We start from the raw sequence: 16,361 nt of genomic DNA, 5'->3' as shown, positions 1-16,361 counted from the left end.
AAAAGTACCCGCCTCCGATAAAATGGTCCAAATCTGACTCCGAGATACTCGTCTCGCGTCAAAGTCCTGTAATACCAAACATATATGATTATTTAGCTAAATTCCTATAAATAGCTAAATAAATTCTTTAACCCTAAATTAGGGCAAAAACCCTAATTCCAAAAACACATAAACCTAATCAACCGACACATGAATAATCATCTAACAAAAATCAAGTACACTACGATCTACAACTAAGCAAATGCTTAATCCAGATACCCAATAAACCTTACCTACTCTCACAGCCACTGTTATTAATCCACAATTAGGGATAGTGCCGCCAAAAGGAGTAGCCGCTGTTGGAGACCAGGACCCTACAATCAGAGACCACCCAACATAGTACTGCTCACGGTAGAACACAAAACAAAGCACAAAAAGGAAAAACCAACTCTAAACCCTCACCTTCAATCACTGCTAAGACACGACACAGAAAAAAAAATGGAACCACGGTGTCGGCTCGATCAAACTGACAGAGAGATCAGTGAGGGCATCAGCAACTGGGGGCGGCAGTGTGCAGCGGTGAAGAGGCTAGGGCAGAGGTGGCCGGCGGTGAATCTAGGGCATGGCTCAGTGGAGGAGGCCGGCACAGAGGAAATCGGCAAAGGCTCAACTAGGGCTTGCCTCTTCCGTGTAGAGGACGACTCCGAGAAAAGAAGACAAAGCCTGCCGTGGTGCTCGGGTCAAGAGTCGGCGGCGGTCGGAGGACTCTCGGTGGTTGGCGGAGGCGTCGGGTGGAGAAGGCCGGCGTCGCTAGCGTCGGGGCAGAGCTTGGTGCACTCGGGGAAGAAGGAAAACTCGGAGTGGGATAAGTAGAGAAGAGGGGAAGGAGGAGGAAACCGCCGAGTGGCCGGCGGTTAGGGCTCGGAGGAGTCGGGCTGAGAGGGAAATCGGCGTCGGGGGGAAAGACTCGGGCTCGCGGAAGAGGAAAAAGAAACGGGGGAATAAAAATAAGGAAAAAGAAAAAGAAAAAGAAAAGGAAAAGAAAATAAAACTTTTCCTCATTTAATTGGGGTAGCCTAAACAGGCTTTTCCGGGCCCCATTTTTTTTTTGTCCCCGTTAACTCGTCCGTACGAGCTCCGAAAAATACCCGAAAAATTTCCAAAAATTTTGAAAAAATCCCTTATTAATATTCCCTATTTTTCTGGTATTTTACAGCATTTTCAGAAAGGAAGAGGAAGCATACGGGTCAGGCATCCGGACAGATTCAGCAGACACCGGCGACAGGACAGCAGCAGAGTAGTCGCAGTCGGTCAGGTCAGGGTACTTCTAGAGTATCTCGTAGGCCTCAGAAGTCAGGGCGGTTTTCTTCAGGACGTTCCCGATTTTCTCAGCATAACCTGCAACCACCTTCCAGCGATACTCACTGTTTCCGATGTGGATCCAGAGATCACCTCACCCCAGCTTGCTCTCTGGGACAGCCAGTTTACTTTTATTGCAAACTGCCTGGGCACCGGAGCCGAGATTGTCAGCTGAAGGCTCAGCACACGGTTTCCGGAGGGTCAGGTCAGAGGGGACAGTCTAGTCAGTCATGGGCATATCGAGGAGGGCAGAAAGCCTAGTTTTCACATCGTCATCAGGGGACAGTTTCACCTGCAGCAGCAGCATTTGGCATGCTTGGACAGGAGTACTCCAGTGCTTCCATAGCACCCCAGAGTTCTGTTCCAGGACCTTATTATCTGACGCAGGGGCAGTATCAGATGCAGCCTCAGCCTCTAGGCCAGTACCAAACTCAGTCCCAGTCATCGGCATAGTATCAGTCATCGTCCTCTCAGTCTCCTCTGGCACATTATCCAGCACCGCCTCAGTGGCAGGCTTCTGGCCAGCCGCAGCAACCGCTGGCAGCGTTACCACCTCCTCCTTCGCCAGAGACTGGACGTGTTCATGCGATTACCAGAGAGGATGCGCAGTGAGCCGACGGATCCGTTTTCTGCAGTACGATTTCCATTTATGCATTTTTCGCTGATATATTGATTGATACTGGTAGCTCGCACTCTTTTATATCCCGTACCTTTATGCGGGAGATTGGTAGATTACCTACTTTTAGATTGCAATGATTAACCGTCTCCCTACCGCCCGGTGATACTTTAGACGTCACCCAGGAGGTCAGAGGTTGCCCGTTAGACTTTGGCAACATGCTACTTATGGTAGATCTTCTAGTATTGGAGATGGTTGAGTTTGATATCATTCTTGGCATGGATTGGCTGTCAGTATATCATGCTACCGTTGATTGCCAGACGAGGGTGGTCACCTTCCGGCCTCCGAATCAACCCTCGTGGAGTTTCACTGGCATCAGAGACGACGACATCTCGATTATTTCGGCGATTCAGGCGCAGAAGCTGCTGTCTCACGGCTGTCATGGTTTTTTGTTGTCGTTGATCAGTACTGAGGACAGTAGTAGTTCGCAGCTCTCCGAGGTTCCTGTAGTCCGTGAGTACCCAGATGTGTTTCCAGAGGAGTTCGCTATTGAGCTGATTCCGGGAACCGCGCGACATCGAAAGCTCCGTATCGTATGGCACCAAAAGAGTTGAACGAGCTGAAGGTTCAACTCCAGGAGCTTTTAGACAGGGGATTCATTCACCCTAGTGTTTCTCCATGGGGTTCACCGGTATTATTTGTCAAGAAAAAGGACGGCACTATGAGGCTATGTATTGACTATAGATAGCTGAATGCAGTTACCGTCAGAAATAGATATCCTTTACCACGGATTGAGGATTTGTTTGATCAGCTCAGAGGTACATCAGTGTATTCTAAGATTGATCTGCGATTCGGATATCATCAGTTGAGGGTCAGAGACTCAGATATCCAGAAGATAGCTTTCCGTACGAGATACGGTCATTATGAGTTTTTGGTAATGCCATTTGGGCTTACCAATGCTCCAGCGGTGTTTATGGACTTGATGAACCGTATTTTTCTGGAGTATCTGGATCAGTTTGTTATCGTTTTCATTAATGACATATTGGTCTATTCGCATTCCGAGGAGGAGCATGCACATCATCTTCGCATAGTCTTGGATACTCTTAGACGACATCAGCTGTACGCGAAGTTCAGCAAGTGTACATTCTGGTTATCCTCAGTCGGTTTTCTGGGACACGTGGATTCTAGTAGAGGTATTTTAGTTGATTATCAGAAGATCGAGGCTGTCACCAGTTGGGAGCAGCCGAAGTCAGTTCAGGAGATCCACAGTTTTCTGGGATTGGCCGGATATTACCGACGTTTTGTCGAGGGTTTCTCGCGTATTGCTATGCCGCTGACACGCCTTACCAGGAAGGGCGTGAAGTTTACGTGGACAGAGGATTGCGAGACCAGCTTTCAGGAGTTGAAGCGGAGATTAGTGTCGGCTCCAGTTTTGGTTTTACCTTCTGGAGAGGACGGATTTGTACTCTACACCGACACGTCTCTTCAGGGTTTGGGCGCTGTTCTGATGCAGCACGGCAGAGTAGTCTCTTATGCTTCCCATCAGCTGAAGGAGCATGAGAAGAACTACCCAGTTCATGACTTGGAATTAGCTGCCATCATCTTTGCTCTGAAGCTTTGGCGTTATCATTTATACGGTATTACATTTGAGATTCTCACTGATCATAAGAGTCTCAATTATATTTTCACTCAGAAGCAGCTTAATCTCCAACAGAGGAGATGGATGGAGTTCCTGAAGGACTACGATTGTACCATTAGCTATCACCCGGGGAAAGCTAATGTGGTTGCAGATGCACTCAGCAGGAAGTCTAGAGGGACTTTGGCTTGCCACCGAGTTTCGATTCAGACTTGGTTGAGGGTTTCTCCGAGTTAGATCTTGAGGAGGACAGAGCAGGGTATATTGGTTACCATGGTTGCTCACCGTCGATCGGGACGAGGATTTAAGAGGACCGGTGATCGGCATTACAGTTTATTGGCAATCGATAGCTTCGGCAGACCTAGTTTACGAGGAGGGTATTATATACTTGAGGCATTATGTACCTCAGTCTCATCCGGTCTTACAGGAGTTACTTCAGGAGGCACACCGCTCTCGATTTGCAATCCATCCAGGCGGGACCCGTATGTATCGAGACTTGAGGCGTTCTTACTGGTGGAATGGCATGAAGAAAGACATCACGGATTTCGTAGCTAGATGTCTTGTTTCTCAGCAGGTGAAGGCTGAGCATCAGAGACCTGCAGGATTACTTCAGCGGATTCCTATTCCTGAGTGGAAGTGGGATCACATTACCATGGATTTTGTGGTAGGGTTGCCGAGGACACGACGAGGCCATGACGCAATTTGGGTAATCGTTGATCGATTAACTAAATACGCACATTTCTTAGCGATTCGGAGGACTGATTCCTTGGATCGATTGACAGATCTGTATTGCCGAGAGATCATCAGACTACATGGTGTTCCTTTGAGTATCATTTCGGATAGAGATCCACGGTTCACGTCTCGTTTCTGGCAGAGTCTGCAGCAGGCCTTGGGCACACAGCTCCGTTTCAGTACAGCTTTCCATCCACAGACAGATGAACAGTCAGAGCGGATCATTCAGACTTTAGAGGATCTGCTGAGGTCATGTGTTATGGATTTCGGAGGCAGTTGGGAGGACCATCTGCCGTTGGTAGAGTTTGCTTACAACAACAGCTTTCATTCAGCTATCCAGATGGCACCGTTTGAGGCGTTGTATGGTAGAGCTTGTCGGGCACCCGTCCTCTGGGATGAGGTTGGAGAGGCCCAGTTGTTGGGACCTCATAGAGCTCAGCAGGATGCAGAGTTGGTCCGTACTATCCGACGAAGGATGTCAGAGGCGCAAGACCGCCAGAAGAGTTATGCTGATCGGAGACGCAGACCACTAGAGTTCTCTGTTGGCGACCATGTATTTCTGCGAGTTTCACCCACGAAAGGGGTGAAGAGATTTGGCCTCAGAGGTAAGTTAGCTCCGCGGTACATTGGCCCTTTCGAGATCTTGGAGAGGATCGGAGCGGTAGCTTACCGACTAGCACTACCACTGTCCTTGTCAGGCGTGCACGATGTATTCCACGTATGTATGCTGAGGAGATACGTACCTGACCCGACACATGTGCTGGCAGATATCCTAGTTCCAGTTCAGCCTGACATTACTTATGAGGAGGTTCCGGTACGGATTAGTTGCGGAACAAGACTATCCGGCTGGTTAAAGTCGGATGGCAGCATCATTCGGACGAGGAGGCTACATGGGAGCTCGAGGATACTATCCGAGCTCGATATCCCCATCTTTTCACTTGAGGTATGTGATTTAATATACCGTTCAACATTCATACTTTCTATTTGTTGTTAGTACTTGCTGATGGTAGATAACGAAATTTGAGGACCAAATTTTTATTAGTGGGGGAGAATGTAAAATACCGAAAATAGGCGAATATTAATAAGGGAATTTTCCGGAATTTCTGGAAATTTTTCGGAGATCGTATGGACGAGTTAACGAGGATAAAAACGGGGCCCGGAAAAGCCTGTTTAGGTTGCCCTGTTTTAATGAGAAAAAGTTTTAATTTCTTTTCCTTTTTCCTTTTTCTTTTTCTATCTTTTTTTCTTTTCTCTCATATTCCTATCTCGCCGAACCCGTGTGCTCGAGCCTCACCGTGCGCCCGACTCCTCCGAGCCCTAACCGCCGGTCGCGGTGGTTTTTCCTCTCTCCCTCGTGCTTAATCCGTGACCAAGGGGAGAAGCCGACGCCACTCCATTTTCTATTCATCCTGGAGCTGAGCCCTAGTCGCGTCGTCTCCATTACGACCCGACGTCGTGCCCTAGCGCTGATGCCCTCTACCTTGCGGACCCGTGTACTAGATCGCCGGGAGTCGGAAGCCGGGAGCGTGCGTCAAGGATAGAGGTAGGGTTCTTAAGCCTTTCCTCTCTTCTGATTTCATCACCGGTGTCTTCTTCCTTTTTTCCACGCAACGACAGAGCCCTGCCTTAGCTCCGAGCCTTGCTTTCTCCTCAGAGCAGTGGCAATCTGACAAGGTGAAGGGTTTATTTCTTGTCTGATTCCCCTCTATCTTTTTCAGCAGGAAAGCACTATTGCTAGTTGTCGGAAAATCGTGGAGGTGGAGGATTTGCTTGATTCCGGCCAACCCATCCCTGTCAGCAAATTGGCACACCTTAAGTGGTTAGGTTTTGATGGTTGATCACGGAGAAAGTGCCAAGTAAGATGGATTCCAGTAGGAGATGGGTTGTTCGGTGGATCTAAAATTTGGGGGTTTTCAGTTGATCCATATCTAGGCTGTGAGGTTTGCTTGTTTTGGTTTGGCAGCAATCCATCCATTAGTGTTCCTTGTTTCAGCATCAGCAGTAGCTGAGGATTGAGGTATGGTGTAGTGATTTGATTATATGAACCTGTGTAGATTTAAATTAGGGTAATGAAATGATTAATGTATAATTAGTTGTTTATATGTATGATGTGATTAGGGTTTTACCCTAAATTAGTTGTAAGGATTTTATTTAGCTATTTAGTGAATTTTAGCTAAATAAAAATGTATATGTTTTGGTGACACAGGACTTTGACGCGAGACGAGTATCTCGGAGTCAGATTTGGACCATTTTATCGGAGGCGGGTACTTTTGACTTATGTCATTTGATATACATAGTAGTGATTATAACAAGTTGCATTAATTATGTTTCTTATTTGTTCCGGTTAATCACTACCCGATACTTGTTACATGATTGATTGATTGCTTGTTTTGCATCTCATGTATTCCTTACCTGTTGATACATGTTTATAGGGGTAGTGATATACCATGCTTCACCATGTTCAGGACCTAGGTTTATACCTTCTGTGTACCTTTGATTTGATTTGACTCGTTGACCTATGATGCACTTTTATATATATGTGGATTAGGTCAGGATATTTTGTGGTTAGTGTCATGCACCATTTGCATGATTGCATGCTGCGCGATAGTTCACTCCATTATTGTTGAGCACATCGCTAGTTACATGGATCTGCACACACCACCACTCATGGGTTAGTGGTCGATTCAGGCAGAGTGTGTTGCAGCAGGGACTCTGTTAGGCACCGTTGGTCCGCTCATGGGTAGCGTGATGCAATGTGTTAGCCGACAGGGATTCCTCCCCGTCATCGTGTACCGGGAGTTGAGAGCATTGCGCTCCCCCATTTATGATTTGGGGTAGGAGGATATGTGTACTCCGACAGCATCCCGTCCACTCGGTCACTCATCAGGAGTAGTGACGACAGAGTGCACGGTTGTCACAGCCCTACCCACTCGGCCTCACTTGTTGATTGCTACTCGGAAAACCTAGAGGTTCCACTGTACAAAAATTTTGTACAAAGGTCTGAACTTTTTCCTCGCTACCATGTGTTCTTTTAAATTAAATTTTGGATCGCCTGCGGAACTTAACACGTTTTATCCAAAACTTAATCTATTTGTTCTTTTAGGTTTTGACTTGGATCTCATGCGGAACTTAACACGTTTGATCCAAATTACCTAAGTTATTAATTCCATTAAATATTAATTTCCAAAATTGGTTCCCAGTACTGACGTGGCGAGGCACATGGCCTTCTTGGATATGGGAGCAACCACCACCGACTAGACAAAACCTTTTAAGGAAAGCTAATATTTAATTTCCTAAAATAACTTTAGGTCAACCGAAAAGAACAATCAAATCACAAGGAAAAGAAAAATAAAAGAACACTATATCGAAAACAAATTCGAAACACTAGAATCGTATGCCTCTTGTATTTAGTATTATTTCCAAAAATAACTAGTATGATGCGGAAAGAAAAATTACTAGTTATACCTTTTAGAAAGACCTCTTGATCTTCTACTGCATTCCTCTTCTAACCTCGGACATTGTGTGGGCAACGATCTTCCGAGATGAGAACCACCTTTCCACCTTCCTTCTTTCTTCTAGATTTCGGCCACAATAAACTCCTCCAAGGATGAAGAATTTCGGCCACCACCAATGCTCCAAGGGATGCTAGAGACGAGGCTTGCTTTCTCTCCTTCTTCTCCTTCCTTGATTCGGCCACAAACAAAAGCTCCACCAAGAGATAAGTTTCGGCCAACAAGAGGAGAGGAGAGAAATAGGGCCGGCCACCAAAACCAAAGAGGAGAGGAAAGAAAAAGAATAGAAGTTCACCTCTTGAAGGCTCCTCTACCTCCTCTTTTATAATCCTTGGTTTTGGCAAATAAGGAAATTTTAATAAAAACTTCCTTAATTCTTTTTCTATGAAAAGGAAAAATTTATTTAATTAAAAATAATTTTTCTTCTCATAATTATAATGGTCGGCCACACCTATTCTCCAAGCAAATAAAAATTTTAAACACAAATTAAAACTTCCTTATTTGCTTCCGGAAATTTTATAAAAAATTTCTCCAATAATTTTAATCCCTTCATGATTGGTAAAAAGGAAATTTTATAAATTAAATCTTTCTTTAAACATGTGGATAATTTCCGGAAAGTTATCTCTAAAAATTAAAATCTCTTTTCAATCTACAAATAAGGAAAGATATCAAATCTTTTCTTAATCTTTTGTAGAAACTAATAAAAAAGAATTATTAATTTTTAAACTTTCTTTTAAATCATGAACATGGTTAAAAAGGAAAGTTTTTACCAAAATTAAAATCAACCTTTTAATCTACAAATAAGGAAAGAGATTTAGCTCTTCTCTTAATCTTTTGTAGAATCTTATAAAAGGAAAGATTTAAATTTTTAAACTCTCTTTTAAATCATGTTATCCACATAAGAAAAAATTAAAAAATAAAAAACCTTTTATTTTAATTTGGGCCGGCAACACCAAGCTTGAACCCAAGCTTGGGCCGACCACCTATGAACCCATGAACCAAACCTTTGGCCGGCCCTAGCTTGGTCTCCAAGCTAGCTTGGCCGGCCCCTATGGGATGGGTAAGAAGGTGGGTATAGGTGGGTATAGTACTCTATAATTAAGAGGCTACGATAGGGACCGAGAGGAGGAATTGGTTTTGGTCTCCCAATGAAATTAAGTATCTCGTGTTCGCCCCGAACACACAACTTAATTTCATCAATAATAATTCATTCCACTAAAAAACTATTATTGAACTACTGCACCAATCCCAAATTACATTTTTGGGCTCCTTCTTATTATGAGTGTGTCAGTCTCCTTGTGTTTAAGATAACAAATGTCCACTAATTAAGTAAGTTACTGATAACTCACTTAATTAATATCTAGCTCCAAGAGTAGTACCACTCAACTTCATCATCATGTCGGACTAAGTCCACCTGTAGGGTTTAACATGACAATCCTTATGAGCTCCTCTTGGGGACATTCTCAACCTAGATTACTAGGACACAGTTTCCTTCTATAATCAACAACACACACTATAAGTGATATCATTTCCCAACTTATCGGCCTTATTGATTCATCGAACTAAATCTCACCCATTGATAAATTAAAGAAATAAATATCAAATATATGTGCTTGTTATTATATTAGGATTAAGAGCACACACTTCCATAATAACTGAGGTCTTTGTTCCTTTATAAAGTCAGTATAAAAGAAACGACCTCTAATGGTCCTACTCAATACACTCTTAGTGTACTAGTGTAATTATATACTTAAGATAAACTTACACCTAATTACACTACGACCTTCCAATGGTTTGTTCCTTTCCATCATGGTCGTGAGCTACTGTTTATAATTTATAAGGTACTGATAACATGATCTTCTGTGTGTGACACCACACACCATGTTATCTACAACATAAATTAATTGAACAACTACATTTATCACAAATGTAAACATTTGACCAATGTGATCTTTATTTCTAGATAAATGTTTTATACCAAAAGCTAGGCTTTTAGTATACATTCTAACATCACTATGGTGTGAGATGATCGACTGGCGTCAGGGGTGACCAGGACGCATCATTGGCATCATATGCATGATGCATTTATTGCTTGTGTTTGTGTTTGCTGCATTTATATGCTGCATATTGTTTGGATACCTATGTTTGACATGCATACAGGATTTCCATATCACTCGGACTGTTGTCCTTATACCCAGGTCCTGGTTAGTACAGTTTCTCTCCTGTTTACTTCAGATGCATTTTTATCCTTCTTATATCAGGAGACTGTACGCATGATTAGTGCTAGGTGTTATTTCCTTACTTTGTATATCAGTTGTACCTGCTGAGTGTTGGGCTCACCCCGCCTCCATTGTTGTTATTTTCCAGGTTGATGCTGTCAGGAGAGAGTTCCAGTTGCTAGTCCCCTGCAGACCACGTGTAACGACCCGACCCTCTTGGCCCATTTGGCGACCTCTCATGTCGTCGATCGTTGGCCCTTATGTCGTCGGCCCATTTGGCGACCTCTAATGTCTTCGACCGACGACCCTTGGCCGTGTCGTTACTCACTAGGACTTTCCACCCCTGGTCAGTGGATTTTTGCCTCCCCCAGGATTCGAACTCTAAACTTCCAAGCTTAAGTATTAGAGTTTATGAATCCTGGTAACCAAGTGAGATGATCTCACTTGGTTACCAGGATTCATAAACTCTAATACTTAAGTCTGGAGGTTTAGAGTTTGAATCCCGGGGGAGGCAAAAATCCACGCACGGCCAAAGGATCGTCGGTCGACGACATGAGAGGTCGTCAAATGGGCCGACGACATAAGGGCCGCTAGTTGGGCCGCCACAAGGGCTGCCCAAGAGGCCAAAGGGCCTGGTCGTTACAATAAAAAGGCGCCTTTTTATTAAGTACTAATCTATCTCACAAAAACTCGAAGTGCATAAAAGTAATGCAATAATACTGAAACTGAAATGCTAAAGCAAAGTTGCATGTACTCATGGTATACAGAAATAAAACTGAATACTAAACATGCTCACTAACTGACAGGAAAATAAGGAAACTACTACTGTAGACTTAGAATTAAAGAACTAAACTCTTATTGATTCTAAGCATAAAACTTGTTTCCTTTTCTTATATCCTTATACTAGAAATTAATCTTTTAACTTCTCTTTCAATTTCTTCTTCTTTTTCTTTTCTTTCTTCTTTTCTTTGGGTCAGGCTTAGTACCATCTTTGTTTTGCGCGCTCTCTAATAGTGACTGAGGTAGCGAGCCTCTAGTCCTATGAGGTAAAGACCTTGGTCTTACCAGGGCCAAGACCTTGGAATTGGTCACCTAGATTTATTTAACGACAACCTTGGAAGTCGGGTACTAGCCTCTTTCTTTAATTTACTTGTTATCTCTTTTTAACTAGATTTTAGTCTTTTTCTTTACTCATGCTTCTTATAATCCTTTATTGGAGCCTATTAGAATCCTATAGATATATCTAACAAGTATAGCATTACAACTAACCAAGCATGCTATATAAAAATAACACAAAGGAAAGCAAACCTGAACTCTCTAAGCATGATATAAAATAAAGCAAAGGAAAGCAAATCTGAACTTACTAATCATGCTATAAAATAGAGCAAAAGAAAGCTAATTCAAACTTGCTAATCATGCTATAAAATAGAGCAAAAGAGAGCTAATTTGGACTTTCTAAACATGCTTTAAAATAGAGCAAAAGAAAGCTAACTTTCATTTACATAACTCATTAAAACAAAATGTAAACCTCCTCTTATCACGTTCGAAATATGCAAGGTCTACCACTTACTTGCGCATTTTCATGATGGTAAATATGTGCCATTCATATATTATGAAACATGGTATCTTTACAAGGAAGACAAGCCTAATCCCTTCCAAGCTTCCAAGAACCCGAATCCTTGCATAGTATATAAACCGAACCAAGGTACTAACATAGTTACCACATAGGAGCAAAAATCTGAATTCTTAGCATACAAACTCAAAACACTTAAACTTAACCTAAGCTACAACTAACATGCCAATCCAGAACACTTAGCACCATGAAAAGGAGTAATTGCATCAAAATCTAAGCCTTCCCCATTCTATTTCTGTTCAACATCCATGGAAACCTAATCCAACCGAAACCCCTTCTTTCTTCTTTGATTCACAGCAGCAAACACAACCAATCGGCTGTACATATGATCCGAAAGTAGAGAACGCAAGGAAACTCATTCAAGCTTTGGAAACAAGAAGAACTACTTATCCAAGACTCACCGCAGAAATCATCCAATAGAGAAACTCACGGCAGATTCAAAACAAGGAGAACTACAATCCGAAAACAAGATAACGAAACCCTAATTTCGGAGCAACTCCTACCACAGGTGAGTAGTACTTACCCTTGATTGCTAGGACTTACAACCGAGAAGAGGAAGGGGTTCTAGGGTTCGGATGAGCTCAAATCTCGGCGCTTCTTCTGTGTTCGCAGGCTCTCTTCGACGGGAGGAACTCGGATCCGCAAGGTTCGCCGGAAGAAGCCTTCGCCGGCCGCCGGAGAGAAGCTCCAAAGTTGCTGCGTTTCCGCCCGAGACCAGCGACGCCGACGCACCCGAAGAGGAGAAGGAATAGAAATTAGGGCTTGGGAAGAAAATTAACCCTTTAAAACCTAGGTTTATTTCTGCCCTTTTCTATAACTTAAATCTATTTCTCTCCATATTTGGTTAACAAAACCCGCGTAGCTCAGCTGGTCGGCTACGTCCGGTTAGATCGGGTTCGACCCAAGGTCACGGGTTCGAGCCTTGCCTTCAACGATTTTTGTCAGAATTTCTTTCTTTTTGTAAACATACTAAACGACATCCAAAAATTACGTAAAAATACTCTAAAAATTTCTAAAAATCTCTAGAATATTTTAAAAGCATTTCCAAATATTTTTATGGACTTTTAGAACTTGAAATAGGGAAAATTGGGTCGTTACAATCCCCCATACCTTATAAAAAGTTCGTCCTCGAACTTAGAATAGCTCTGGATACTTTTGTCTCATACTGTCCTCCCGCTCCCAAGTGATTTCCTCGTGCTTCTGATTCTGCCAGACGACCTTCACTAGTGGTACTTCTTTGTTTCTCAATCTCTTGACTGCTCTGTCTACTATCTGTGTAGGTCTGCTCTCATAACTAAGATCCTCTTGGATCTGCACTGACTGAGGCTGAATCACTTGGCTCGGGTCATGGAGACACTTCTTTAGGATGGAAACATGAAATACATTGTGTATTGCTGACATGTCTTGTGGTAAGTCCAGCCTGTAAGCTACTTTCCCAATCATCTCTATGATCAGGTAAGGTCCTACATAGCGAGGAATTAATTTGCCCTTCTTGTCAAATCTCATCACTCCCATCATAGGAGCGACCTTGAGGAAAACTAAATCTCCTACTTGGAATTCCAATGGCCTACGGCGTGTGTCAGCATAACTCTTTTATCTGCTCTGGGCAGTCTCAATTCTCTGTCTGATTTTCTGGATCACCTGAGTGGTCTCGTCTATCAGCTCTATCTGAATGCCCAGCTCTACTTCCATTTCTTTTCTCTCACCTGCTTCTTGCCAGCAAAGGGGTGACCTGCACTTCCTGCCATACAGTGCCTCATAAGGTGCCATCTTGATGGTGGCCTGATAGCTATTGTTGTAGTCGAATTCAGCTAAGCACAAATACTTGCACCAACTTCCTTTGAAATCCAGCTCACAAGCTTTGAGCATATCTTCTAAAATCTTATTCACTCGCTCTGTCTGTCCATCCGTCTATGGATGGAAAGCTGTGCTGAACTTGAGTTTGGTGCCTAGTGCATTCTGAACGCACTCCCAAAAGTGTGAAGTGAAGCGCCCATCCCTATCAGAAATGATAGATTTAGGAACTCCATGAAGTCTGACTATCTCTTTAACATATAGCTAGGTCAACTGCTCTATAGAGTGGGATACCTTGATGGCTAGGAAGTGAGCAGACTTGGTCAATCGATCTACTATTACCCATATCGCATCATATCCATTGGTGGTTCTTGGAAGACCTGTTATGAAGTCCATGGATATATCTTCCCATTTCCATTCTGGTATTGGAAGAGGCTGAAGAACTCCTCCTGGTCTCTGGTGTTCTGCTTTGACCCTCTAGCATGTCAAGCAGGTACTGACATATTTAGCAACGTCTCTTTTGAGTCCTGACCACCAGAACCTCTGTTTCACATCTTGGTACATCTTGGAAGAACCAGGATGCATGGAGCATGGTGTGTTGTGAGCTTCTTCTAAGATCTTCTTCCTCAGTTCTTCATCATGGGGCACGCAAATGTGACTCCCCTGATAAAGGATCCCGCTGTCTGTTACTCGAAACTCTGATTTGTCTTCTTTCTGTATCCCTTGCTTGATCTTCTGAATGTCTGGATCTTCACTTTGCTTTCTCTGTATGTCCTCAAGCAAGGTAGACTCTAAGGTCAATGCAGAGAGCTATCCATAAATAATTTCAAGTCCAAAATCTGACAACTCCTTCTGCAGTGGCAAGGCTAATGATGACAGAGATATCAGGGATGCACTGGACTTTCTGCTTAGTGCATTTGCCACTTTGTTAGCTTTGCCTGGGTGGTAGAGGATTTCATAGTCGTAATCTTTGACCAACTCCAGCCACTTGCGCTGTCTCATGTTTAAGTCCTTTTGAATGAAGAAGTACTTAAGACTCTGATGATCTGTGAAGATTCTACACTGAACTCCATACAAATAATGTCGTCAGAGTTTCAGTGCAAAAACCACAGCTGCCAGCTCAAGATCATGAGTAGGGTAGTTCTTCTCATAATCTTTGAGTTGTCTGGAAGCATAAGCTATGACTTTTCCTTCTTGCATGAGTACAGCTCTTAAGCCCATCTTGGAAGCATCACTGTAGATGTCGAAACTCTTGTCGCTCTGTGGAACAGTCAGAATGGGAGCACTGATCAATCTCTTCTTTAGCTCTTGGAAACTCTGCTCACATTTATCTGACCATTCGAATCTCGTGTTCTTTCTGGTGAGGGCTGTTAGTGGAGAGGCTATCCTGGAAAAGTCCTCCACGAACTTCCTGTAGTACCCAGCTAAACCAAGGAAGCTTCTGATCTCTCTGACGTTCTTGGGTCTACTCCAGTTGTTGACCGCTTCCACTTTGGCTGGATCCACTTGAATACCTTCTTTAGAAATAATGTGACCTAAAAACACCACCTAATTTAACCAGAACTCGCACTTTGAGAATTTAGCATAATGCTGCTTTTGCTGAAGAGTTTGCAGTACTATCCTCAAGTGCGTGTCATGCTCCTCTGGGGTCCTTGAATAGACCAGAATGTCGTCGATGAATACGATGACAAATTTGTCAAGATATTCTCTGAACACTCTGTTCATTAAGTCTATGAAGACCGCAGGTGCATTAGTCACTCCAAAAGGCATGACCACAAACTCGTAGTGTCCATATCTGGTCCTGAACGTCGTTCTGGGTATATCTCTTTCTTTCACCTTCAGCTGATGGTACCCAGAGCGCAGGTCTATCTTTGAGAACACTGTTGCTCCTCTTAACTGATCAAATAAGTTATCGATCCTGGGAAGGGGGTACTTGTTCTTGATTGTCACTTGATTTAAAGCTCTGTAGTCTATGCACATCCGCATTGATCCATCTTTCTTCTTGACAAACAACACAGGAGCTCCCCAAGGTGAGTGACTGGGGCGAATGAAGCCTTTGTCAAGTAACTCCTGTAGTTGTTCTTGTAACTCCTTCAGCTCTGCTAGAGACATGCGATACGGAGCTTTTGAAATTGGACCGGTTCCAGGAACCAATTCAATCTCAAATTCCAAATCTCTGTTGGGAGGTAGTCCAGGTAGCTCTTCTGGAAATACTTCTGGATACTCGCATACTACCCGGACCTCCTCCTGCTTGAGTCCCTTCTGCTCTTCTGCCTTTACTATGTATGCAAGAAAACCTGCACACCCTTTAGCTAACATCTGGTGAGCTGCTAGAGATGAGAGAAGTTTCTGGGTCTTCTTCCTTGGCACTCCTATGAACTCAAAAGTTGGTTCACCTTCTGGACTAAAAATCACCTTCCTTCTGCGGCAGTCCACTGAAGCACTGTACTTACTGAGGAAATCCATACCAAAAATGATATCGAAATCCTGCATGGCGAGAACTATCAAATTTACATATAGCTCTCGGTCTGCAATTCTGACCAGTACGGCTCGGAGCCACTGATTGGATTCCATGACTTCCCCAGAAGGTAGGGTCGTCAGGAACTTGGAGTTCGTACTCTCTGTAGGCACCTGTAAACTACTGGCAAAAGGTATCGATACAAAAGAATGGGTCGCCCCAGTGTCAAATAGTACAGTAGCTATGTGCTGGAAAATAACTACTTGACCTGTTACGACCGTGGAGGCACTAGCAGCTTCTTCTTTGGTGAGGGAGAATACTCTGGCACCATCAAAGGCTGGAACTGGTGGAGCTTCTAACCTTCCTTGACTGATATAGGGTCCCTCCAATGCTGCTTCCATGTGGTGCAACTGTGCAGGCTGG

This window comes from Zingiber officinale, chromosome 2A (genome assembly GCF_018446385.1).
Source record: "Zingiber officinale cultivar Zhangliang chromosome 2A, Zo_v1.1, whole genome shotgun sequence".
NCBI lineage: Eukaryota > Viridiplantae > Streptophyta > Magnoliopsida > Zingiberales > Zingiberaceae > Zingiber > Zingiber officinale.
This window is presented reverse-complemented; position numbering follows the sequence as displayed.